Consider the following 22,229-nt stretch of genomic DNA (forward strand, 5'->3'; position numbering starts at 1 on the left):
CAGCCCACGCCCGCGCCAAGCCAACCTCTGAGAGCCTGGCTCCCAGCGCCCCGCACAGAGCGGGCAGGCCCCGGACAAATGGCTGTGCCTTCCTAACTCGCGGACCCACCTGCCAATGTGACTAGGCTGAGGCCGCCCAGCATCTTACTGCAGCCCCTTCCTGGAAGCCCAGTTGCAAGCTGAGTGATGAAAGCGACTAGGAGAATACAGCTTAGAAATTACCTTACGGTAAAGTTGTGTTCCTGAAACCGGCTGTCCATCAGCGAGCTCATATGAATGATAACAGCCTGCCATAAAGGCAAAACACAGGGACCCAGTCCTGTATGACCACGTAAACTAGAGACCATTCTACCCAGTTCTGTGAAGTGGGCCACTGGGAGCACATCTACTGCCCCGGGGGCCCTGCGTGGCGGGGCCGTGACAGTCAAACAAGTGAACTACTCTGTGTATTGCAAGTAGCTTCTTTGTCTTAGGTCCACTCTATGATTCAATAAACCTTTAATTAACTGTTTCTCCTTTTAGAATGTTGAAGGGCTTTAGGGCATTATATGAAGGGAAACGTTTTCTTAAGAAAACCGCTCAAGAAACTCTGATCTTATTATATTTTTCTTTCTCAGAAAAGGTCCCAGAGCCATCCGGAATTCATCTTCAACCTTGGGGGACTGTCACAGGTGCTCAATTCACATTTTTAGCTGGTGATTATGTGTTTTTCTCACAAAAGGAATTTTGAACTAAAAACTTACCTAGCTGACCCAGATGCCAATTAGGACAGTCTAAGGCAGGGGTGGGCAAACTTTTTGACTCGAGGGCCACAATGGGTTCTTAAACTGGACCGGAGGGCCGGAACAAAAGCATGGATGGAGTGTTTGTGTGAACTAATATAAATTCAAAGTAAACATCATTACATAAAAGGGTACGGTCTTTTTTTTTTTTTTTTTAGTTTTATTCATTTCAAACGGGCCGGATCCGGCCCGCGGGCCGTAGTTTGCCCACGGCTGGTCTAAGGCGTCAAGTCACAAGTAGTCTCACTTGAAGGGGCTTAAACCAGTGCAAGGTCTGGAGAAGGCAGTGGCTGGCATCTTTTCATTTCCTCCATGAGGACAACCCAGCATCTCCTATGGCTTATATCAGTGTCTTGTGGCTGCCGTAACAGAGCACCAAAACCTTGATGGCTTAAAACAACATACATTTAGTATCTTAACAGCTCTGTAGATCAGAATTCTGAAATGGGTCTTACCTAGATAAAATCAAGGTGTTAACAGGGCTGCACTCCTTCTGGAGCGCTGGGGGAGAATACATTCCCTGGGCGTTTCCAGCTGCCAGAGGCTGCCCGCATTCCTTGGCTTGTGGCCCCGTCCTCCATTTTTCAAGCCAGCAGTGTGCACCCCTCTGCCTTTGTGTCATGAGCACATCTCTCTCTCTGATCTCCCCTTCTACACCCTCTTCCGTGTGGTAAATCCAGGACGATCTCCCCATCCCAAGGTCAGATGATTAGCAACCCTAGTTTCATCTGCAGCCTTAGTTCTGCTTTGCCAGGTAAGGTAACAGGTTCTGGGGATTGGGATGTGCTCATTTCAAGGGAGGGGAGGGGATTGGGAAGGCAGCATTCTGTCCACCACGTAGTTTTTGCCTGTCCTATCATGGTCTCAAGAAGAAGGCTGCTGCATCTCCAGCCATCATGTCTGCATTCAAGGGAGGGAAGGGAGGAGAAGGTTTCAAGGACTGCACCAGCTGGGTCTGTGCCTTTTGTCAGGAAAGCAAAAGCTTGCCCAATAGCATCCTCACAGACTCTTTACAATTCATGGGCCAGAACCTTGTCACTTGACCATCCACATCTAGCTACAAGTGAGGTCCACAATAGCTTCCCCTACATTGGAGGTGGCAAGACTCTAGGAAGCACATCAACAGTATCAGCCATGACCCCCTTTCCCAAGCTCCCGAACTCACCCCGGCGAGTCTTTGCAGACAGGGACCGGAGGTAGGCGGTGGTGGCTTCCAGAGCATGTCTCCAAAGCTTCCCAGTGGGCTGTAGCTGGCAGGACCTCTGGGCGTTCTAAGAAGAAACTTCCAAATCTGCCTCTGGAATTGTGGGCGAGGCTCCAGGCTTTGGAATGGGCTGTTCTGGGTTCCAGCACTTCTTGGCTTGGAAACTAGAGAGATGTGTGCAACTGCCCAACATATCTGGTCCCAGGAGATTGCACACAGGACAGGTGTGGCTCAGTGAGTTAAGGGTGGCAGCAGGTGGGTCTGGAGAGGCAGGCACTGTTTTGGCATCAATATGGCAATGGGAAGGCAGGGGTTCCCCTCTCGGCCCTTCTGTTTTATGGCCGTTCTGTCCCGACCTTCGAACCCTTGGGCATATGGCATGAGCGGCCTCCTTAGGGGCTGTTAGCACATCAGCACCGTGTGTGTTCTGCCTGGAGAACTGGTCGCCGTTCTGTGTCCTAGCTGGGTTCTGGGGCCCCTCATTGTTGACTCCCCCCAAACACACTGGTTCTGTGTGAACTCGTTGCACTGACCCGGAGTTAAGGAAACAAATCTCATGGGTAGTGTGGGCCCATGAGAGGCAGGAGCTGCTGAGGTCCCACTGGGCGAGTCCCCTCCCCCCACATTCCCCGAACAGCGTGGCGCCTCCTCTAGCCCACTCTGAACACCACACGCTCAAAACAATGTGGGAAATAATATTGGAGTCAATTTGACTTCTACTTTTGAACCCTCCACCGACTAGTTGCTGTGCCCAAATCTTGTGGGGACACAGACAGGGGCCAGGTAAGACCCCGGCCCTTGAGCCCTTGGGCGGGAGAGGAAGACACAGAAGGACAGTGAGCTCCCAGGGTGGGTCCCTGCACTGTGCTCCCCCCATGACCGCTGGGTGACAGCTGGGCAGGTGAGGAAACCTCTCTGACCCTCGGTGACCTCGCCTATGAGGGGTAAGAACAGGACCGTGGGGTGGGAGGAGGGAGGGCCTGCCCGGGGCCCGCTGCGCGGTGCTAGCTTTCACTCTGCGCTTATTATCATTTCTGATGTTCGCAAACAGCTCAAGTACGCAGCATCTGGGTGGAACTGGGCCACATGGCACGGCCCCGCGCAATAGGAATGTAATTTGAGTCAGCTGGAGTCGCCACTCTGTTATCAGGCTCTCCGAGCGAGCCTTACGCAACGCTGTGAGCCTGGCCTCTGGCTCCGCGCCTGGTCTCCCTGGCTCCATCACGCCTCTTCTCCTGTCGTCCTTACGCCAGCTTCCTCCCTGAAATAACGGAGCTCGTCGACGCCCTGCTCCCAGGACTGGCTGTGCCGGCTGGACCAGGTCACGCGTGATTGCACCAAACAACCCCTGGAAGAACACCATGGAGTCGTTCTCAACAGCAGCCCCATTTTGCAGGTGGGGAAACTGAGGCACAGAGAAGCAGAGCCCCTGGCCCTGGGTCTACAATCAGTGTGTGATTTCAGGGATGAGTGAAATGGGTGATGGGGTCCCAGCTCAGCCGGTGACCCCTCCCCCAGGCCTGTCTCAAAGCCAGTGGAGGGTGAAGGGGGCACAGGAGCCTCCCTGCTGCGGGTTTGCTGCCGGCATCTTCCTCATGTTCCTCCACACCCCCTGCCAGCTCTGTCCCCCGGGAGAGGCTGGGCAGTGAGAACCTGGGAATTCTCTTATCTCTTCCGAGCAGGATGCGTCCTGTGTTGTGTCCCCACCGAGGTTTCCAAGTGCCCTGATGAGCTTGCAGATTTCAAGGGCGATGGCTCAGCTGCCCTCCAGCCCAGCTTTGGGGGGGCTGTGTTTGTTTGCCAGCCCCTCACACGGGCTGGGCTCCCCATGTCCCTGGCCCTCCGCTCCCTGCAGACCTGCCCCAGCAACAGCCGTGTGGAGTGCAGGGGTGAATTCCTGCCTGGGGGGCCGTTTCCGTCCATTCTTTGTGTGGAGGCAGCCTGTGGGTTCCCCACCAGGGAGGGGACTGCAGTGCCCCGCTCGGCCCTTGGGGGCGCTGTGCAGGCAGGCGAGGCAGGGAGGCCTGCCTGGCTGGCCTGGGCTGCGTCTCCTCCCTCCTGGACCACATCAATGCCACTTCTGAAAGCTGCTCTTATCAAGTCACGAGGGGATGGAAATAGGTAATTAATCTAGTTCTACCAGGTGCGTGGGCTGTTCTCACTCTTATGGCCAGTGATGTTTGTGTGAAAACCATGATTCTTGGTCCTGGGTTTCTGTGTCAGACTCATTAGGAGTGGGTGAGACCACGATCCATAGTGTACACCAGGCCCTGGTAATTCTTCTGACCAGGCAGGTTTGAAAAAATGCTGGCCTGGCAGCTTGGGCAGGTTCTGGAGTCAGATAGGCCCAGTTTCTTTCTTAAAAAAATCTATCTCTATCTCTATATCTATATATAGGTTGATATAGATATAGAGATAGATATAGATATCAGAGAGGAAGGGAAAGGGAGAGAGAGATAGAGACATCAATGATGAGAGAGAATCATTGATCAGCTGCTTCCTGCACTCCCCCTACTGAGGACTGAGCCTACAACCCGGTCATATGCCCTGACTGGAAATCGAAACGTGTTCTCCTGGTTTATAGGTCAACATTCAACCATTGAGCCACACCGGCTGGGCAGGCCAAGTTTCATCTTCACTGCTACCCCTCCTGGTCTCGCAGGGCCTTGGAGCCTCTGGGAACCTCAGTCTCTTCCTCTACTGACTGGGAATGATATCATCTCTCTTACGGGCTTGTTGGGAGAAATCCCAGGGTGCTCTGTACACAGCAAGCTGGGATAGGGGGTTCAGGAAAGGATTAATTGTTATTGTCCACAATGATATTCAAAGACATAACCTTCCTGGCAAACATGGACAGACCACACTGAGCTGATGGGCTAGAGTCAAGAGCAGAAATCTTGAGTGTTTTGAGCACCCTCTGAGACCTCATTTTAGGTACTAGGGTTCTTTGCATGGAAATTTCCAAATGTTGACAATAATACCATGATCCCTGGGGTCCAGAAACCTGGAATCGGGAAATGCCGAGTGATCCTGGGACTCTCAGAGCTGAGGGTGCTGAGGCCGGAGAGGGTTTGAGTCACCTGTGCCTCAGTTTCCTCCTGTATAAGATGGGCCATTATAGTTCTTACTTCACCAGTGCTTAGAGGATTAAATGAAATGAAGCATGGAAGGCTGATAGTCACTGTGAGAGTTAGCTAACAGGGCTGGTGTTGGTGGTGGTCTCACTTTCTCACGGAGGAGGAAACCTAAGGGCCAGGGGGATTCCCCGCTCGAACAGGACTCCCGCTGATGCGTGGAGGGCTGGGATTTGGACTGAGGCCTTTGAGAGATCTGCACTCTCAGGGCTGTTCTGAGGTGAGGAGGGGCTGTCTCGGGTCCACTCCGGGTTTGCCCCTCTCCTGCAGTCTTTTCTGAAAGTAAGCATGAAGGGGAAGTTGGTGGGTCCTCCCAGTTTTGGGGTCCTTGTCTTTTATGAACTTTCTACTTTGTCATAGGGAATTCTCAAATATTCTCTCATCCGGGGTTTCTGTTGACCCACAGCAGGAAGCCGTAGGCTAAGAGCTGATTTTATATTTATTGGCCCATGTGTTCCCAAAGCAAGGGTGCCATAAAATGTGAAATATGGTGGCCAACCAAACAGACTCATGCTATCTTTCTGGGCTTTTTTTTTTTTTTTGAGGAACACACACTCACACACACTCACTCATACACATGTATACACATTCATTCACATGTGCATATGTAATGCACACCACACACATATGCAAACATATACATATGTTCATGCACACATCTATTCACATCGACACCTACACACACCATCATACATGAACATGTGCACACAGCATGTACACATATGCAAATACACCCTGGACTGTGTGAGATGGGTCCGCCGTTGAACTCCCTACAGTGAATGCTTGGCTGGGCCGAGAGGGCTCCAAGACAGGTTGGCTTTCTGCAAGCATTGAATACAGGTGGCTTCTGAGTTCGAGAAATGCCCCCAGGAGCCCCAGTTCATGCTTAAATAAATTCGTCACCTGCTGGATGATAACACCATTTGAACGAACCACTTCGATAATTTAAGGCTTTATTCCTCAAGATTTTTTCCATCACAGAATTAACAGAGTAGGCTCCCCTTCCCAGGAGTGTGGACCAAGAGGAAAACCTGCCCTCAAATGACCTTGATGACATCTTTTTACATGAAAGTCCATGTCATTTTTGCTTTGCATTCAATAGTATGGGCAGAGGCATTTTTAAAAACCATTGTGTCCCACCCATTATTTTAGCAAAAATTATAATCCCCCACCCCTCCATACATCATGTTTATCTAGAATCTTCCCATGGTCTCTTCATTTGAAAAGCCAAGCTGATGTTAAGGTGATAACCTGAAATGCAATCTTTTCTTCCTAACGGTCAGCCATTCACACTTTAGTAAGAATGATGCCACAATCTTAAGAGTAGGTTTTCAATGGCAACAATTGATGAAACCATTAAAACCCAGGATCCCTATGTGGGTTAGGAAGAGGAAATAGTGACACCTTAAAAAGAGTCAAATATAATGAGGAAGTTGGAACAAAGACATTTTTCCAGTTTCCCTACAGGGTTTTAGCCTCCCAATAATCCCCTGGTCTGTGGGCAGCTCCATCCAGAATGTGGCAAAGATCAGGGGCAGGATTCTCCCAGAGAAACTTCTCTCCCTGGCCATGAGCTCAAGCGTCTGGACCAGCGCGGTTCTCAACCTGTGGGTCGCAACCATCGGCAAACACATATAGCATATCAGATATTTACATGATGATTCATAACAGTAGCAAAATTACAGTTATGAAGTAGCAACGAAAATAATTTTATGGTTGGGGGTCACCACAACATGAGGAACTGTATTAAAGGGTCGCGGCATTAGGAAGGTTGAGAGCCACTGGTCTGAACCCTCCTTCATCACCCCCTGTTCCATCTCATCAGAGAGAGGGCTTCTGCTTTGTTCTTCTCTTTGTATCCACTCTTTTCTACAGTTTGCTGGGGCACTGAGGGTATCAGCATGTGGGGCTCTTCTGAGAATATTTGGCCCTTCCCAAACACTTGCACAAACCTTTAAATTTTGTTCACTACCTATAACATGCTCTCTTACATGCATATCAATGAATTTTAAATTAAGTTATTATTTGCTTACCCAATGGGATCATAGTTGTACCCATTCGTAATGTCTGCTTCTTACTTGGATTCAAATCCCATCCCTGCCACTTGCTGCTGTGTGTCCTTGGGCAGGTTACTTAACCTCTCTGTGCCACAGTTTTCTCATCTATAAACGGGAGATAAAAACAGCACCTAGCCTTGGCTGGGTGGCTCAGTTGGTTGGAGTTCATCCCGTACACCAAAAAGGTTGCAAGTTCAATTCCTGGTCCGGACACATACCTAGGTTGCAGGTCTGATTCCCCTTTTGGGGTCAGGACATGTACAGAAGGCAATTGATTGATGTTTCTCTCTCTTTCTTCCTTCTTCTCCCTCCAAAAAATCATTAAAAATATATCCACGGGTGAGAATTAAACAAACAAACAAACAAACAAACACAGAATCTAAGTTGTGGGGATTACATGTGAAGTCCTGGGAATGGTGCCCGGTACCTGCATATTAGCTCCGTACTTATCAGTGGAGTTTGCCCCATGCTGGAAAAGATTAATTTAGCAAAACAGATGGGGGAGTGCGATCGTTTGTAGTGCAAGGTCATTCTTCCTTGTACCAAAGCCTCACTGGGGAGTCACTCCAGCCTGAGTACATTCACGGGGATGACCAAATTGCAGAGGGTCCCAGGCCGCAGGGCAATGCCCGTGCTGGCAGCCAACCTGTTGGTGCAGTTGGGACGGCAGTATTAAAAACGGTTCCTGCGGGTGGGCTGCCCTGGGCAGGCAGGCCTTGGAGGACACGGATGGGTGTGACCCTCCGGTTTGCCAGAATTCAGCTCTTGAAACAGCCGGCCTAGAGCTGCCTGGCCCCCCAGATGCGCTCTTGAGCCTCTCAGGCCTCTGTGATCTCCCCAGGCAGGCCTCCGGGCCGTGCACGGGGCCCCTCCGTTTGTGGTGGACACATGCCATTTGTCAGTGGCATGGGGTGACGAGCTGGGCACCCCTTGAAGCGAGCTTGCAGAGTTCAAGGCTGGTCGCCTGGGCACTCATTATCAGATCTAATTGTGGGCTCAGATTTCACAAACCGGGGGGCTGTGCAGGTGGAGGACAAGCTGCAAAGGTCACGCCTAAAAGCTTATTAAACCGCTGGTGTGAAAGGTAAGACCATCTGGATGCCATTTGACAACTTAAGTGGTAATTACACCATTTGGCGCAGGAATTAGTGAGAGCCTTGGCTTGAACTGTGGCAGGGACAGTGTGGCGGGGCGGGCGGGGGTGGGGAGTCGTTTGGGGCAGTCCCTTCCTAGCATCTCGTGGTCCTCGCTCCTGTTATGGCTGCAGGTTTTGCGCCGAGCTCTTCCGGTGGATGCAGAGTTGGCAGTGCCGGCCGGGCAGCTGGCTCCCTCACCAGCCCTGCAGCCTTGATAAATAACCAGGAACACCTGCCTTCCCAGCGCTCTGGCCGGTCCGGGCGGGAGGTGGGGGCAGCGTCCAGCGCATTCCTCCCCAGCAATATGGAAGTGTTTAAGCAGCGTTTGCACCAGGCAGGGTAGCTGAGATCTGAACCTTTAAATTACAGCCATTCCCGGGCTGAGGAAAAGTAAATAAACAGTTCACAGCTGCAGCCAACTCAACACAGAACGGCTATCTCTTCTGATTGCGGGACAAGTAATTAAGTGGGAAATGTGAGCCCTCACCGTCAGGGTGAGATGATAAAGGTCTGGGGGCAGTAAATCCACCCAACTCCAGAGACCTCAGATTAACCCTCGCAGGGCCGGCAGGGTGGTGGGTGGGCAGGCGCGGGGGAGCCCAGATGAGAGCTCACATTAGCTCACTAACTACATGGAAACTGCCGGTCCCACCGTGCCCTGTTTAGGGGACATGATACCCAAGAAAGCACAGGTGCTCTCTGCAGGGACGGATCCTTCTGGATCCAGCTGAGCTGTGTCCTCCAAAGTTCACACGTTGGAGTCCTAGCCCCCAGCATCTCAGAATGTGACTGGATTTGGCGATGGGGCCTTTAAAGATGCGATTAAGTTAAAATGAGGTCATCAGGGTGGCCCCTGATTCATTTCATCTGGTGTCCATATAGGATGGGATGAGGACACAGACCTGCACAGAGGGGAAGACCTTGTGAAGACTCGGAAGGGATAGCCATCGACACGCCAAGGAGAGAGCTCCGGAGAAACCCGCCCTGCTGACACCTCCGGCTCCAAATTCCAGATGATCTGGGCTGCTTTGTCACGGCAGCCTGAGCAAAGCAACATGGGAATTTGCCTGTGTGCTGAGCAGCGTGTGCTTTACAATGACTGACAGTCTGTCCCAAGCCCCTCCAAGGCGAGCACGTCCCATTTGGCTTCTCATAGTCATCAAAGCATTGCGTTCCCATTTCACAGATGTGGAAACTGAGGCTAAGCAAATAGCCCAGGGTCAGATAGCTAGGATGTGTGGAGAGAGAATGTTTCCCGGAGTTGGGGCACTCAAACCCGGCTGCACAGAGGAAATCAGCTGCGAAGTCTTAAAATACTGATCCCACCCTGAACGAAGGGAGTTAGAGGATGGGCAGCAATTCTCAAGGCACCCCAGTGATTTTCACCTAGAGCAGTGGTTCTCAACCTTGGCTGCACATTAGAATCACCTGGGAATCTTTTTAAAATCCTGATTTCTGGGCCTCATCCTCCAGAAATTCTGTTTCTTTGTTACTAATGTTGTGGCCCCACCCCATAACAAAGAAACAGAATTTCCAGAGGATGAGGCCCAGAAATCAGGATTTTAAAAAGATTCCCAGGTGATTCTAATGTGCAGCCAAGGTTGAGAACCACTGACCTAGAGCGAGGGTTCAGAACCACTGCTTCATACCTATTTTTTCTTGCTGGATTTCTTAAAAACACACCACACACACACACACAAACCCCCACACAAAACAAAAACGTGGTGGCTTAGTAGGAACTTAGTCCCATGTGTCACCTCCCATCTTTCCATACTTTCCGTGGGTGAGGCCGCTCCAACGTGGTCCTCACATCCAGCGTCAGTTTGCTTGTGTTCATGCTGCCGCCGGCACGGGCTCGGGAGCCCCTCGCCTGGGTTTGAATTCAGACTCCACCGCCTACTTGCTCTGTGACTTCAGGCAAGTCACTTGGCCTCAGTTTCCTCATCTGCAAAATGTCGACCACAAGAGTACCTACCCCTAAGGTGGTTATTAACCGAGTTCATGTCTGTAAAGTCCTTAGAACAATGCCCGACACGTGGACTGTGCTAAAAAATGTTAGAAGCAAAATACCAGTCTCATATACTGACCCCTGGGTGGTAAGATGCAGAGGGTGGGGTTAGGAATGGGGGACAGGAATGGAGTCTAAGCCAGCTCTGCATTTCCCCCAGGGCACAGGGGGCACCGGGCACATTTTAGTGGGAGGGAACAGGGCACCCGTCCCCCCCCGAGGCACACATGCCCGGGTGAGGGATGTCATCACAGCTGACCTGTTCTGTTCACATGCAAACCGTCACTCCGGCGTCCAGAAGTCACGGAGGGCTGCTCGCACGGAATCCGGGATGCTATGGTCGTGTGTTTTCTCAGTCAAGAGCGAGGTCTGATGCGGAGAGCGAGGCGCCCGGGCAGGCATGCACCCAGCGCCAGCGCTGACGGGGTTTTGGGCAATCCTCCTGCCTTGTATTACGTGTATGAGTGTGTATCCCTTTTGTAATAAAAACAGTTTGTTTTCTTTGAAAAGAATGATGTAAAAATTGGCTAAGTCACCCCAGGCATGTTTTAGCATTTCCTGGACATCCTCGCGGCCCAGCAGGGCTGGATGCCCCTCTGTCCTTGCCTGGGGAGCACGTGCCTGCCGGGTTTCTGGCCTGCGGCCCTGGAGGGGGCAGGCACATGTCACCCAGCTGTGTGTCTGTGGGAGCCGCTGCAGGGGACTGGGCCACGTGGCCGCACTCTGGAGGTGCAGGTCCCATGGCAGCGTGGATCTCTGTGCTGGCGGGGCCTTGGGGAGCTGCTCCCAGGAGGGTGTGGGGACAAGAACAGAGGTGGTTCTGGGCCCTTCCACAGCTGTTTGTTCCTTCAGCCACTCCGCACCGTGTGGGAGTCCGTGCAGAAAGGGAGCTGCCTGAGTCCCTACCATGTGCTGGTGTCAGAACCCTGCCGTTCAATACTCTCCTGCCACTGGCCGGCTAACTTTCTGTGCCTCAGTTTCCTCTCCTGTAAAATGGGGATAATCACCTGCTTTACAGGGCTGCTGGGAGGAGGAAACAAATTAAAACAGGTGACAGTGCCTGCTGCTGAGTATGAGGCCTTGTTTTATACTCACTCGGAACTGTGTCCATTCGCAGGTGAGGACCTGGAGTGCAGGAGGGCGCACTGGTTTGTTCAGTCCTTCAGCCAATAGAGCAGTGGTTCTCAATCTTCTGGCCCTTTAAATACAGTTCCTCATGTTGTGACCCAACCATAAAATTATTTTTGTTACTACTTCATAACTGTAATGTTGCTACTGTTATGAATCGTAATGTAAATATCTGATATGCAGGATGGTCTTAGGCGACCCCTGTGAAAGGGTCGTTCTACCGCCAAAGGGGTCGCGACCCACAGGTTGAGAACCGCTGCAACAGAGGGAGGGAGACCCTGCTTATTGTCCCCCCTCGCTTCCATAGCAATAGAGTGTTTAACCAGGCCCATCACAACTCAGAATTAAGACCACTTTTCCCAGCCTCCATTGCAGCTCTGAAGTACATGTGACAAGCCCTGGCCAATGAGATGTGAGAAGGGACATGTGTGCCCATCCAGGGAAGGGTGGGCCCTCCTCTTCCCCCGCTCTGGGTCCTCACCATGGTCTGATGCAGACAGAGGGATGAATGACCACAGCCCACGTGATGACCCGACAACTTACAGGGAGAAAGAACCCACTGACGTCAGAGAGCAGGACTCAGACCTTCATGGGAGGAAAAGAAATTCTCGGGACACCTTGTTTCAGCCACTGAGGCTCTGGTGTCTGTTCAGTGCAGCAGCTGACGCCATCTGTGACGCAGTCAAGCCTTAATGGTGGAGCGCAGGGCAGTGGCCGGGACACCCTCACTGGGCCTGACCGTTGGCTTGGCCTTGGGAATTAGTCCTGGCTCGTCAGCCCCTAATCCTCCTCCCCGGTACTCCTGGAGAAAATGCGAGCCAGCAACATCCTCTTAAGTTCCTCTTTTTTTTCTGTCTCTCTTTAAAAGTTAATTCAGCCCAGCTGAGCTTCAGTTATGCGGGGATAGGGGTGGGTAGGGTGGCGGGGTGGGGGGAGGGGGGTGCGCGGGGGCGGGGCAACTCAGGTCTGATACAGCCTTCTCGGTCATGATACTAACTTTGTTATTTTTCCTAAAAGCCCCAGGAAGCTGATGAGAGTTGGAGGACTAACCTACGGTCACAAGGCCAGTGGATGGCAGAGCCAGGGCTGGGAGGCAAGCACTCTGCCCTGATCCTTTCGCCAGAGTTCCTGTCTATGCTGAGGATGGTGTGGGTCCGAGAGACAGCCAAGCTGTGGACACTGCTCGCTCTCCCCCTTCTTACCAGCTGTCCTGCCAGCAGCTGCCGGGGAATTGCACCTGATGAGAGCAAGAGGCCAGCAGAGTAGAAAGATGGGAAGCCGAGTCCCGAGGGCATCACTGAGCTCTCCGTCAGCATCCCTCCCTGAACACTGGCCTGTCCATTCCTTTGGACGTAAGCCAGTTTCGGCCAGGATTTCTGTTGCTTGCCACCGTGGCATCTTTCCGGGAAAGCTGGGGCCTGGCATTCCCGGCCTGCACATTGCCCTGGCTGGAGTGTCAGGATGTCCTCAGAGCTGTCTCTTCTCTGGACCGACGCGCCTGAGTTCCTTTGGCCTTTGCTTAGGGCCCCACCTCCTTCTGCATGAGACCCCACCATGGACAGGATGAGATCAGGTTACTTTTCATTCCAAAGAAGGGACTCACACCTTCACGGGGGGCCCACACTGGGAGCATCGGGGCGCAGCCCCTCCTGTGGTGCTGGAGCTCCCAGGGCCCTTCCCATGTCAGAGGCTCCTGGTGCTTGTGTCATACTGGGCAGGGGCCCAGCGCCATAGGCCACAGGGTGTGACCTCATTGAGCACATCTTCCGGACGGTGAGTGAAATGAGAAGGCCAGACGAGAGGAGGGGCTCAGAGGACCCCCCATCCACTTGCAGAGCTGTGGGTGTCACAGCACCCCTCTTTCTCTTAGCCTCTGGCCCCACTACTACTTGGTAGCGACCCAATTCCTCCCTTCCCGTGAGGCCTCTCCCAGCAACACCGAGCTGACCTGCGACCCTCTCTGGGTCCCCCTCCCCACTTGTGGGAGAAAGGATGTGGGGAAGGAACATGGTTCCGGGCTTAGAAAAGCTGGCCCTGGGTCGTGGGTCTGCTCCTTGCCAGCGGAGTGGGTGCAGGAAAGCCGCTTACTGTCCCTGCATCCCAGTTCCATGTTTGCAAAATAGGGATCAAAACCAGTCTCCCAAACTGGGCTTGTTTTGAGGATTTCGGGAGATACTGGCTGACGGGAGGTCAGTGGGTCTGAGAAGGGTCAGCAATGGTACAGGGCCAGGCAGGGTGAGGTGTCGGCAGCACCAGCTACATAATGTGGGGGCCCAGTGCAAGATGAAAATGGGGGCCCTTGGCTCTAACATCATGAACCTCAAGGTGGCTACAGCAGAGCATTGAACCAAGTGTGGGTCCATGCTCAGCGGACCCACATCCATCTCTTACACTCCCTGCTGTACCTTTAACACTCACGTCCTGGCCCAGAAAGCACCCAGGAAGTGGCAGGACCCCTCAGATGCCAAGAGGTCAGTGGCTGATAATCATCAGCTGTCCACTCCCAGGACCTTTGCCTGTCGCTCCAGGACCCGAGGGCTGCAGCGTCCAGAGACATCACTTTTTGACGGTGGAATCTGCCCAGTGGCTATGAACGGCTGGGTGTAGGGAGGGGGCCGTGGCTCTTGGACAGTCCCCCCATGAATGCAGGCCAAGGTCACAACCCCTTGTATCTGGAAACAGCTGACTGCTGGTTCTGGGTTCCAAAGCGGTGGCCCTGCCCCGCGCAATGACGTCTGCCAGGGAGGCCCCTGGACATCATTGCGATGGTGACTTTTATGGGAGCGGGTACAGGCCACAAGCTGTCAGGGTGGCCGCTGCCCCTTGGCCCCTCTTCGCCATTCCTGTTGTCTCACCCTCGAAGGCCTGGCCCTCTGTGACCCTGGGCTCTGTAGTGAATGCTCTCACACCCTGGGCAAGCCCGGGGCACGCGGGTGTCCCCATACTCTCTGCCACTCAGCGCCAACAGTGTTTCCAGGTGAAGTCTTGTTGGGGTAATAAATGGGATGAAAAAACAATACTTCACTGTATTTTTTCCTGGAGCATCATGACAGATTGAGGGCCGGTGGCTTGAGGCGTGCTGGCCAATTCCAGCTCCTGTGACCCCCCGAGGCAGGGGGGCAAATGGGCATGTCGCAGGCTTCCCCTACTTGGTCTGGCCTGACTCCAAGGCCCCCTGGCCTCCTTCTCCCTGGCCATCCTGCCAGCGGCGCCTGTGGGAATGTTGCACCCGGCGGAGCCCAGGCCCATTTCTGCTGCCCTGAGAGCCTGTGTAGCCTCATAGGTCCCAGGGGAGCGTGTCATGCAAATGGGCTGGCTGCCCGGCCCACAGCTGGCTGAGCTGCATGGGGGAGAATGGGCCTACCTCTTCCTCCATCACCCAGGACAGGGGGTGGGGGTGGGGTGGGGGGGAGGTGTCTTGGCGCCTAGCACCTCACTTGTTCCTCCAGAAGAATGGCTGTTTCTTTGCCATCTGAGTGATGCTTCTTAGAGAAGCTAGGCTGGAGGAATAAGAATGATGAAATGGTCCTTATTCACTAACCACTCTCACTGTCCAAACCCAGAAACCAATCTGACCCAGGTAGCCAGGGACACTGGTAACTGTAATAAACATGGCACCAGTGCGCACTCCTGGGGCGCTGTTGTGTTCTAGGCACTGTGTATATGTTACCTGAGCAAAGTTCCTAACAGCTCCATGTAATAATAGTAATAAGAAACATATCACACTTACTAAGTGCTTGTCCCAGAGCGTAATATACATCGACTCTTCAGATCCTCACAACAACACTATGAGGTAGGCCCTTTCATCACCCCCGTTTTGCAAATGAGAAATGAGCTTCAGAGGGGTTTAGTGATTTGCTAAGTGTCCAGAGCTAGGATTTCACTTAGTGCAGCTACAGACAATATGTAAATGAATGGATGTGGCCCTGTTCCAATAAAACTTTCTTTACAAAACAAGCAGAGGGCCAGATTTGGCCCACTGGCAATAGTTTGCTGGCTCCTGTCTTAGAGTTTGGAGTATTTCCCAAATGATAGACCATGAAGTTCTTTTTCTCAAGTGGTGTTCATTCCCACAGAACATTTTCCTCATTCGGGCAGCCCTTGACCTTCAGTCATCGGGCTCATCCCCATTGTTCATGTCCATCTTGTTCGTGTCTATGTGGTTGGACGGTGGGATACTGTCTTATGAGGTTCATTGGTGGAGATGGATTCCTATTCAGACTTTATCCTAAGTAATTCCAACCACTTTGGGCTGGAAAATTACTCAGCTAGGGCCCTGGTGCGGGATTTTTAAGTACTTTGGGGGGTTCAGCAGAACTTGAGATACCTCATCAGGGATGTTATCACAGTAGGTAGGCTTTTTTTCTTCTTTCAAATCAGTCGTTATTCCTGTCCCTCTGGCCTGTGTTTATGTGTGTGTTTGAGGAGGGTAGAAAAGGAGGTGGAAAGAAAGGGTTAAGGTGCTCAGGGAGTGTTTAATGAAGGCATACATTCGTCAGCTACTTTCACTTACACTTACAAAAAGTTTTTAGTCTTTGTCTTTAAGCCGATGGCTCTGAATTAATTTTGGATGGAGCATTTTGGAAAAGGAGGGACTGTTTGTATTAAGACGGACAGGGATATAGTCTTTCAAGGTACGAAATTTGTGCTGACTTAGTTCAAAACACAACCGCATCTGGTTATGTCTGGTCTCGAGAGCTCCAAAAATGTCCTAAATTCCAGACAACCTCTTGGGCTTAGAAATAAAAGTCATTAATCCTGCATTTGAATTTAATATTTGAAATTTTATCCTAATCTTTTTTTTTCTCTTCCACATGAATTAGCTTTTGAAAACTTGGAAAGAAACATGAGGGTTTTTTCTTTTTTTTTTCTTTTAAGGGAACATTCTTAACAAAAGGGTATAACATTAAACTGGCTTTGACCTTTTGAGTTTAGCAGATTTTCCACCTGGGCTGAGCAGGAAATGGGCTTCTCCCTGGCTCCTGGGAGGGAAAGCTGGATGCATTCTCGAGGTGCGCGCGTCAATGGCCGTGGCTTCCTCATTGACGGTTGATACGTGGTGAGAGCGCAAGTCTGGGTGGATGGCCCGTTCACGGGGCGGCTCCAGCCAGCTTTGGTTCAGTCTCATCAGAAATATTTCAGCCCCCCCTTGCTCCCCACCAAAAAAAAATGCACATAATTCTGCAGGCACCTCACATGTGGGTGGACAGTTCTATCTTGAGTTTCATCCACTCAGGGCCAACTTCTGTCTGGCAGGAGGGGTGCAAGCATGAGGCCCAGATCCAGCCACCCAGATAGTTCACATGACCTGGTAAAAAGAATCTGGGAAAGGAGGGGGCCGGGGGCCTGATGGGAGAGACCGGAGGTAGAGGAGCAAGAGGGGAGAGAATCAGGGAGCGGGGGCTGGAGCTCTGAGTCAGGGGGTCGGGGAGCATGCCTTTGGTGGTCACAGTTGCCGGGGTCCTCCTGTGGGCAGAGGAAGGGGCTCACTCATTGGCTTTATCACCCATCTGCTCACAAGGGGTCTGTGACTTCTGGCAGCCTGGGTTTGAATGCTGGCTGAGGAAAACCCGGGCCAGGTCACACCACCTCTCAGCCTCAGCCTCCTCACGTGTGAAATAGAAATAAAATAACACCTTCCCCGTGGGACTTAAAAAGAGATGATGCATTTACTTGTCAGCCCGGGGCCTGGCACCAGAGATGGGCTTGAAAAATACCACCCTTATAGAACTGGAGCTTATTTTTATTCTCCAGTTGATGGTGTCCGCCAAGGCAAAGGAGGGGCCCCCTCCCCTTCCACCGCCCCCCTGCCCTCTTGGTGACTTGTTTTTCCTTTCAAGGGTGGTCTCTGCTCCTTGTGCCGTGATGTCACTGCCTAAAAATGCCGGGCGCAGGCGGGGGCGGCGGAAGGGGCACTCGCGGAGATTTCTCCCCAGCCAGCCTCACGCTCCCCAGGGGCAGCCCTGGCCCGGGCTCAGGAGTTCCAGGCTCCTTCCCAGCGGAATTTATGATTCCCTCCTCGGCCAGAGCTGGTTTGCTCCTCCAGAAATAAAACAAAGCCTGCCGAAGGCTGAGGCCGCAGCCGCGACTTTCTTCTCCCTCCTCGATGCATCAGGCAGCTCACTCGCCGGTGGAGGAAAGACCTGGGCTCCAGTGCTCAGTTTGCCATCAAATAGCCCTGGGGCCTGGGGCCAGTCACGCAACATCTCCAGGCCTCAGTTTCTCCCGCTGGTTGCAAAGGGATTTGGGCCAGTCCCCTGTCAGTGAGTCAGTGTCAGCAGTTGAAATGAGTGGTTCCCACAGTGCAGGAGGTAGGAGAATTTAGGTGACACAGGGGTGGGTATTTTGAATCTTTATTTAAGGGGTTATGCAGGGAAGGGATTAGGGGAGGCGGTAAGGAACTGGCTTTTTTGTTTGTTTGTTTATTTGTTAATTTTATTGATTTCAGAGAAGAAGGGAGAGGGAGAGAGAGATAGAAACATCAATGATGAGAGAGAATCATCGATTGGCTGCCTCCTGCACTCCCCACACTGGGGATCCAGCCTGCAACCCAGGCACGTGCCCTGACCGTGACCTCCTGATTCATAGGTTGATGCTCAGCCACTGAGCCACGCTGGCCGGGCAAGGCACTGGCTTTTGATATGAAATTTAAGGGATCAGCAAACAGACCAGAATCATCAAGGCACATACTAGATTACAACATTTCAAAATCAACATGCAAAAACATGCATGGTAAAATGTCAAAATGTTAAATGAAGGCAGGATCCGTGTTATTAATCTTTCGTTTGTTCCAGGTTCCAATGTTGCTCACACATGTAATTTTACTTTAGAAAACATTTCTAACAACTGAAACCTGTGTCTCCACAGATGCAGGGGTGGGCAAACTTTTTGACTCGAGGGCCACAATGGGTTCTTAAACTGGACCAGAGGGCCGGAACAAAAGCATGGATGAAGTGTTTGTGTGAACTAATATAAATTCAAAGTAAACATCATTACATAAAAGGGTACGGTCTTTTTTTTCAATAGTTTTATTCATTTCAAACGGGCCGGATCCAGCCCGCGGGCCGTAGTTTGCCCACGGCTGGCCTAGAGGATGGCCACATTAAAGCTTAAAAAGTGAGTTTCTTCAAAAAAGAAAAGGGAAGGTTGCAGGGTGTATGATTAGTGGTGTGTAGAGATGGCAAAAGACCATGATGATGGGAAGAGGCAGAGTTTGGGGAGTGGAGGTAGGCGGTGGTCTGGTGGCTGGGTGGGGGAAGCAGACCCCCCATAACCCTTTAACACCTGCCCCTGTGCCTGAAACGTGCTTGTGCCATGAATGTCCACCCTTTGACAACAGTGAACTGACCCCAAGGTCCCCCAGTCCGAGCCAGTACCATCAGAATCCCTGGCGTCCAGGCTGGGCTGGTGTCCTCACTGGAAGACATGCACACTCAAGTCCTGCCATAATCCTGCTCCCCTCTGGACAGAGGAGCAGACAGCGCTGGCTCACAGGGAGAGGAGACAGCATCACAGAAGCAGCGACGAAGGGGCCGAGCCAGCCTCCTGGCTCCTGGGACAACCTGCCCTGACTTCCATAGACACCTCGTCTTTATCATCAACACCCCCTTTGTTAATCTGGCTGGATTTGTTTTCTTTCTCTTAAAATGAAAAGGTCCCCATGGGTCTGTGTCCTGGAAGCGCATCAGCTACCGGCTCTGTGCTCTTGGACAGGCCATTTCCTCTCTCTCACTCCAGAAAACTCCCTGACATGTAAATCAGCCCGTCCCATCCGATAATAGAACACCAAGCCTTAGTTCTCAGAAGGCGAGGCTGAGGCATCTTCATTCACGATTCAGGTAAAACGTGTTGAGCATCTACTACGTGCACTGGGGATCCGGGAGGGAACAAGACAGGCACAGGTCCTCCCCCTCGCAGGGCACACCTCAGGGCCGGGGTCCCAGGCTGCGGTAGGGGTGGGGAGGCCAGACAGGAAAGGGCCGGGATTAGTGCAGATGTTAATGAGGGGCAGGTCCCCGCTGAGGGGAGCGGGGCTCCTCCTTTGGGGGATCTTTCAGGGCCTAAGAACCCACCTCAGTGCTGTGTCACCTGAGAGAGCCCGGCCTCCTTGCTGGTCACAGGTGAGCATCCTGGCTCCCAGGCGCTGTGGCCAGCCTTGTTTCCCAGGCTACCCTTTCAGTTGTCCCGACAGGTGGATATCTGCCTGCAGTTGGAGAGGAGGGAAAGAACATATCTGCGGACAGAGATGTTTGGGAGGCTGATAGCGCCAGTTAGCAGAATCTGGAAGAGAAATACCTTGGGGGGGGGGGCAATGAGACACCCCGTGGGGTCATGGACCCTTCCATGCTTCTATCCGGTAGAACGTCCTTCTCCCAGCCCGCAGCTCAGAGCCCACGCAGTCTTCTTTCTGCCTGAAGGCAGTGGCACCAGCTTATCCTGAGGGGGTGGATTTGGGTTCCTTGGGTTCTCTCACCTCCTGTCTGGTCCCTTCAGATGACCATGGCCTGGACGTGCTGGTCTTTTTGGACCATCTCTCCCACCGCTCACCCATTGGAGGCCCCCAGAGCCGGAAGGTAGGTCTTCTCACGATCCCCAGTGAGCCTGGAGCTGTCCTCACCACGCCAGCAAGAACGTCCTCTATTTCAGGCATGGTACTCACATCCCGTGGATGGCTTTTCTGGAAACTCCTGGGCTAAACCATCCTCCTTGGGCTCCCTTTATCTCAGACTCTCTGCCACTCTGAGTGGATTCAGTGCTATTGGTCTCAGATGGGGCCCTTTGGTTTAACAGGACTGATCTTGTTTTTGTGGGGGGAGCATGTGTTGTTGTTACTGAACTCGAGGGGTTCGAAGCTTGGTATGTTCTATTCAAGTCGCTTTATTTACTTGCATCAGTAAAAGAGACAGGGATTCACGTCCAAAGTTTTACCTCCCTGAAGGGAGGCTTAGCCATTGCTTATACACACCATTTGGTCAGTTACACATTGATTTCTTCTTTGCAGTTGCCTACACTTACCTGGTTGGGTTCCTATTGAGCTCCTTCTGTTTACAGTTGGCCTACAAAATACTGTGCTATATTTTAACATTTAGCAAGAATAGAATTTAGTAAGAACCACCCAGACCTTGAGACCTTTGTCCTATCTAACATTTTTGTGGGGTTATGTGTTTAGCATCACTTCCTCTGCAGAACCAACACTTCATTCCATAGTAATCTGTGCATCTGGGGCAAGGCTGGCCCTGATTCCTGGCCCATGGACAGCATGTGACTCAGGCCTGGCCCCATTTGGAGTGCTCTACACCTCCCCACCCTACGATGATAGACACAGAGGTGGACACGGGACCCTTCCAAGCCAGCTGGTCTCCCCAGGCCTTTCCCAGAGCCAATGGGAGAGATGCTCTCCCCTGGACCCAGGTTTCATGGACCAGGAAGACCTGTTGCTGATGGAGATCATTTTTACTTGAGAACAAAATCAAGACAACCAACATCAAGAGATGCAGAGAAGGAGGGAACGCGTCCTGACCATCTCAGTAGGCTCCCTGGACTCAAGCGTGACTACGGCAAGACACGCGCCATGAATTGATTTTCCTCTAAGGGAACCCATGAATGGCCTGTTGGGTGAGGCTGGTTTGAGAGGGGTTTCTGGCACTCACAGCCAGGAGTCCCAGCTAATTCAACTGGGATTAAAAACCAAAACCAAGGATTATCAGAAGGGTACTGGTTGAAGGAAGAACAACACATTCAGACTCCAGGAAGGAGGGGACCAGCCAGCATCGGGCTTCTTGGACCAGGAAGCCATGCAGTCCATCCAGGTGCTGGTTCCAGGGGGCAAACACTCCATCCGACTGGCCCAGCTTGGGTCCATGCCTGACCTGCAGGGGCGAGGTGTCTGAGGGTGAAGAGGAGGCTAAGCAGTGGCACATCCAGATGCCCTCCATAGTGTGGACCATACAAAAGTCACTTTCTCTCCCAGTGGATGCCTGTACCCTCAAGGGCTTTCGCTCCAAGGCTCGGCAGCGGGGCTGCCCTGTGGTGGCAGGAATGTGGGGTTTGAAGAAGTTCAGGGTGAATGCAGCTCCCTCCGTCCTTACTTGGGCCTGGGTTTGTCCTTTCACCTGGGGCTTTTCCCACTGACAACTGAGACCATAACAGTGCTGCCTGCTCAGAGCTCCCGGGGCAACCGAGTGCGATCAGGGCTCAGCGAGCCCATTGCAAATTATGTGTATGCCTCTTTGTTAAAAGTACCCATTTCCGCACCAGACTTATAAGGGTGGTCGCTTTGTAATTACATAAATGTCTAATCACTATGTTGTACACAGGAATCAAATATAATATTGCATCTCAACGATAATTGAAAAATTAAAAAAAATTATTAAGAAAGTACCCATTTCCATCCGAACTGCAGGCATGCTCGCTATGAACATCTGTCTTCCTCTCATTTCATAGTGGCTGCGGGGCCACACCCGGTAAGGCTAACTTGCCACACAAAGATGTCCTGCTACGTAATGGAACCCCATCCCGACCTCACGTTCTAAAGCCCTCGATCCCCTTTGAGAACCACGAAGACCTCAGTCTCCCCTTTGACAGTAATTAAAATCAGATACTATGATAAAACCAATCAAAAACTGTAGCTGAGTCTTTGTATTCAAGTTGCAATTGGGAATTCCATGGAAATCCTAATTCAAAAAACGAATTTCTGAATAAAAATATGAAAATATCTCCCTTGATTTTTAAGTGTTAGGAGTTATGGCACTGCTGGAATCCAACTCTTGTCCTGGGGGTT

At 52.0% G+C, this 22,229-nt stretch overlaps 2 long non-coding RNA genes across 4 annotated transcripts in view; both read left to right on the forward strand.

The window, feature by feature from the left end:
• LOC132217107 (uncharacterized) overlaps positions 1 to 9,770 on the forward strand; it is a 130,215-nt gene extending 120,445 nt beyond the window's left edge. Inside the window, exon 7 of one of the 3 annotated variants that reach the window (XR_009448858.1) lies at positions 9,196 to 9,770. This is a non-coding gene — a long non-coding RNA (uncharacterized LOC132217107). The remainder of the gene's footprint in view (positions 1 to 9,195) is intronic. The other 2 variants (XR_009448856.1, XR_009448857.1) reach the window with 2 other exon arrangements.
• An 8,763-nt stretch (positions 9,771 to 18,533) lies between these two features.
• Positions 18,534 to 21,941, forward strand: LOC132216374 (uncharacterized). Its single transcript, XR_009448738.1, has 3 exons — positions 18,534 to 18,565; positions 19,187 to 19,287; positions 19,943 to 21,941. It is a non-coding gene; the product is annotated as an uncharacterized LOC132216374 (long non-coding RNA).
• Positions 21,942 to 22,229: the final 288 nt, after the last annotated feature.

This window comes from Myotis daubentonii, chromosome 15 (assembly GCF_963259705.1).
Source record: "Myotis daubentonii chromosome 15, mMyoDau2.1, whole genome shotgun sequence".
Lineage (NCBI taxonomy): Eukaryota > Metazoa > Chordata > Mammalia > Chiroptera > Vespertilionidae > Myotis > Myotis daubentonii.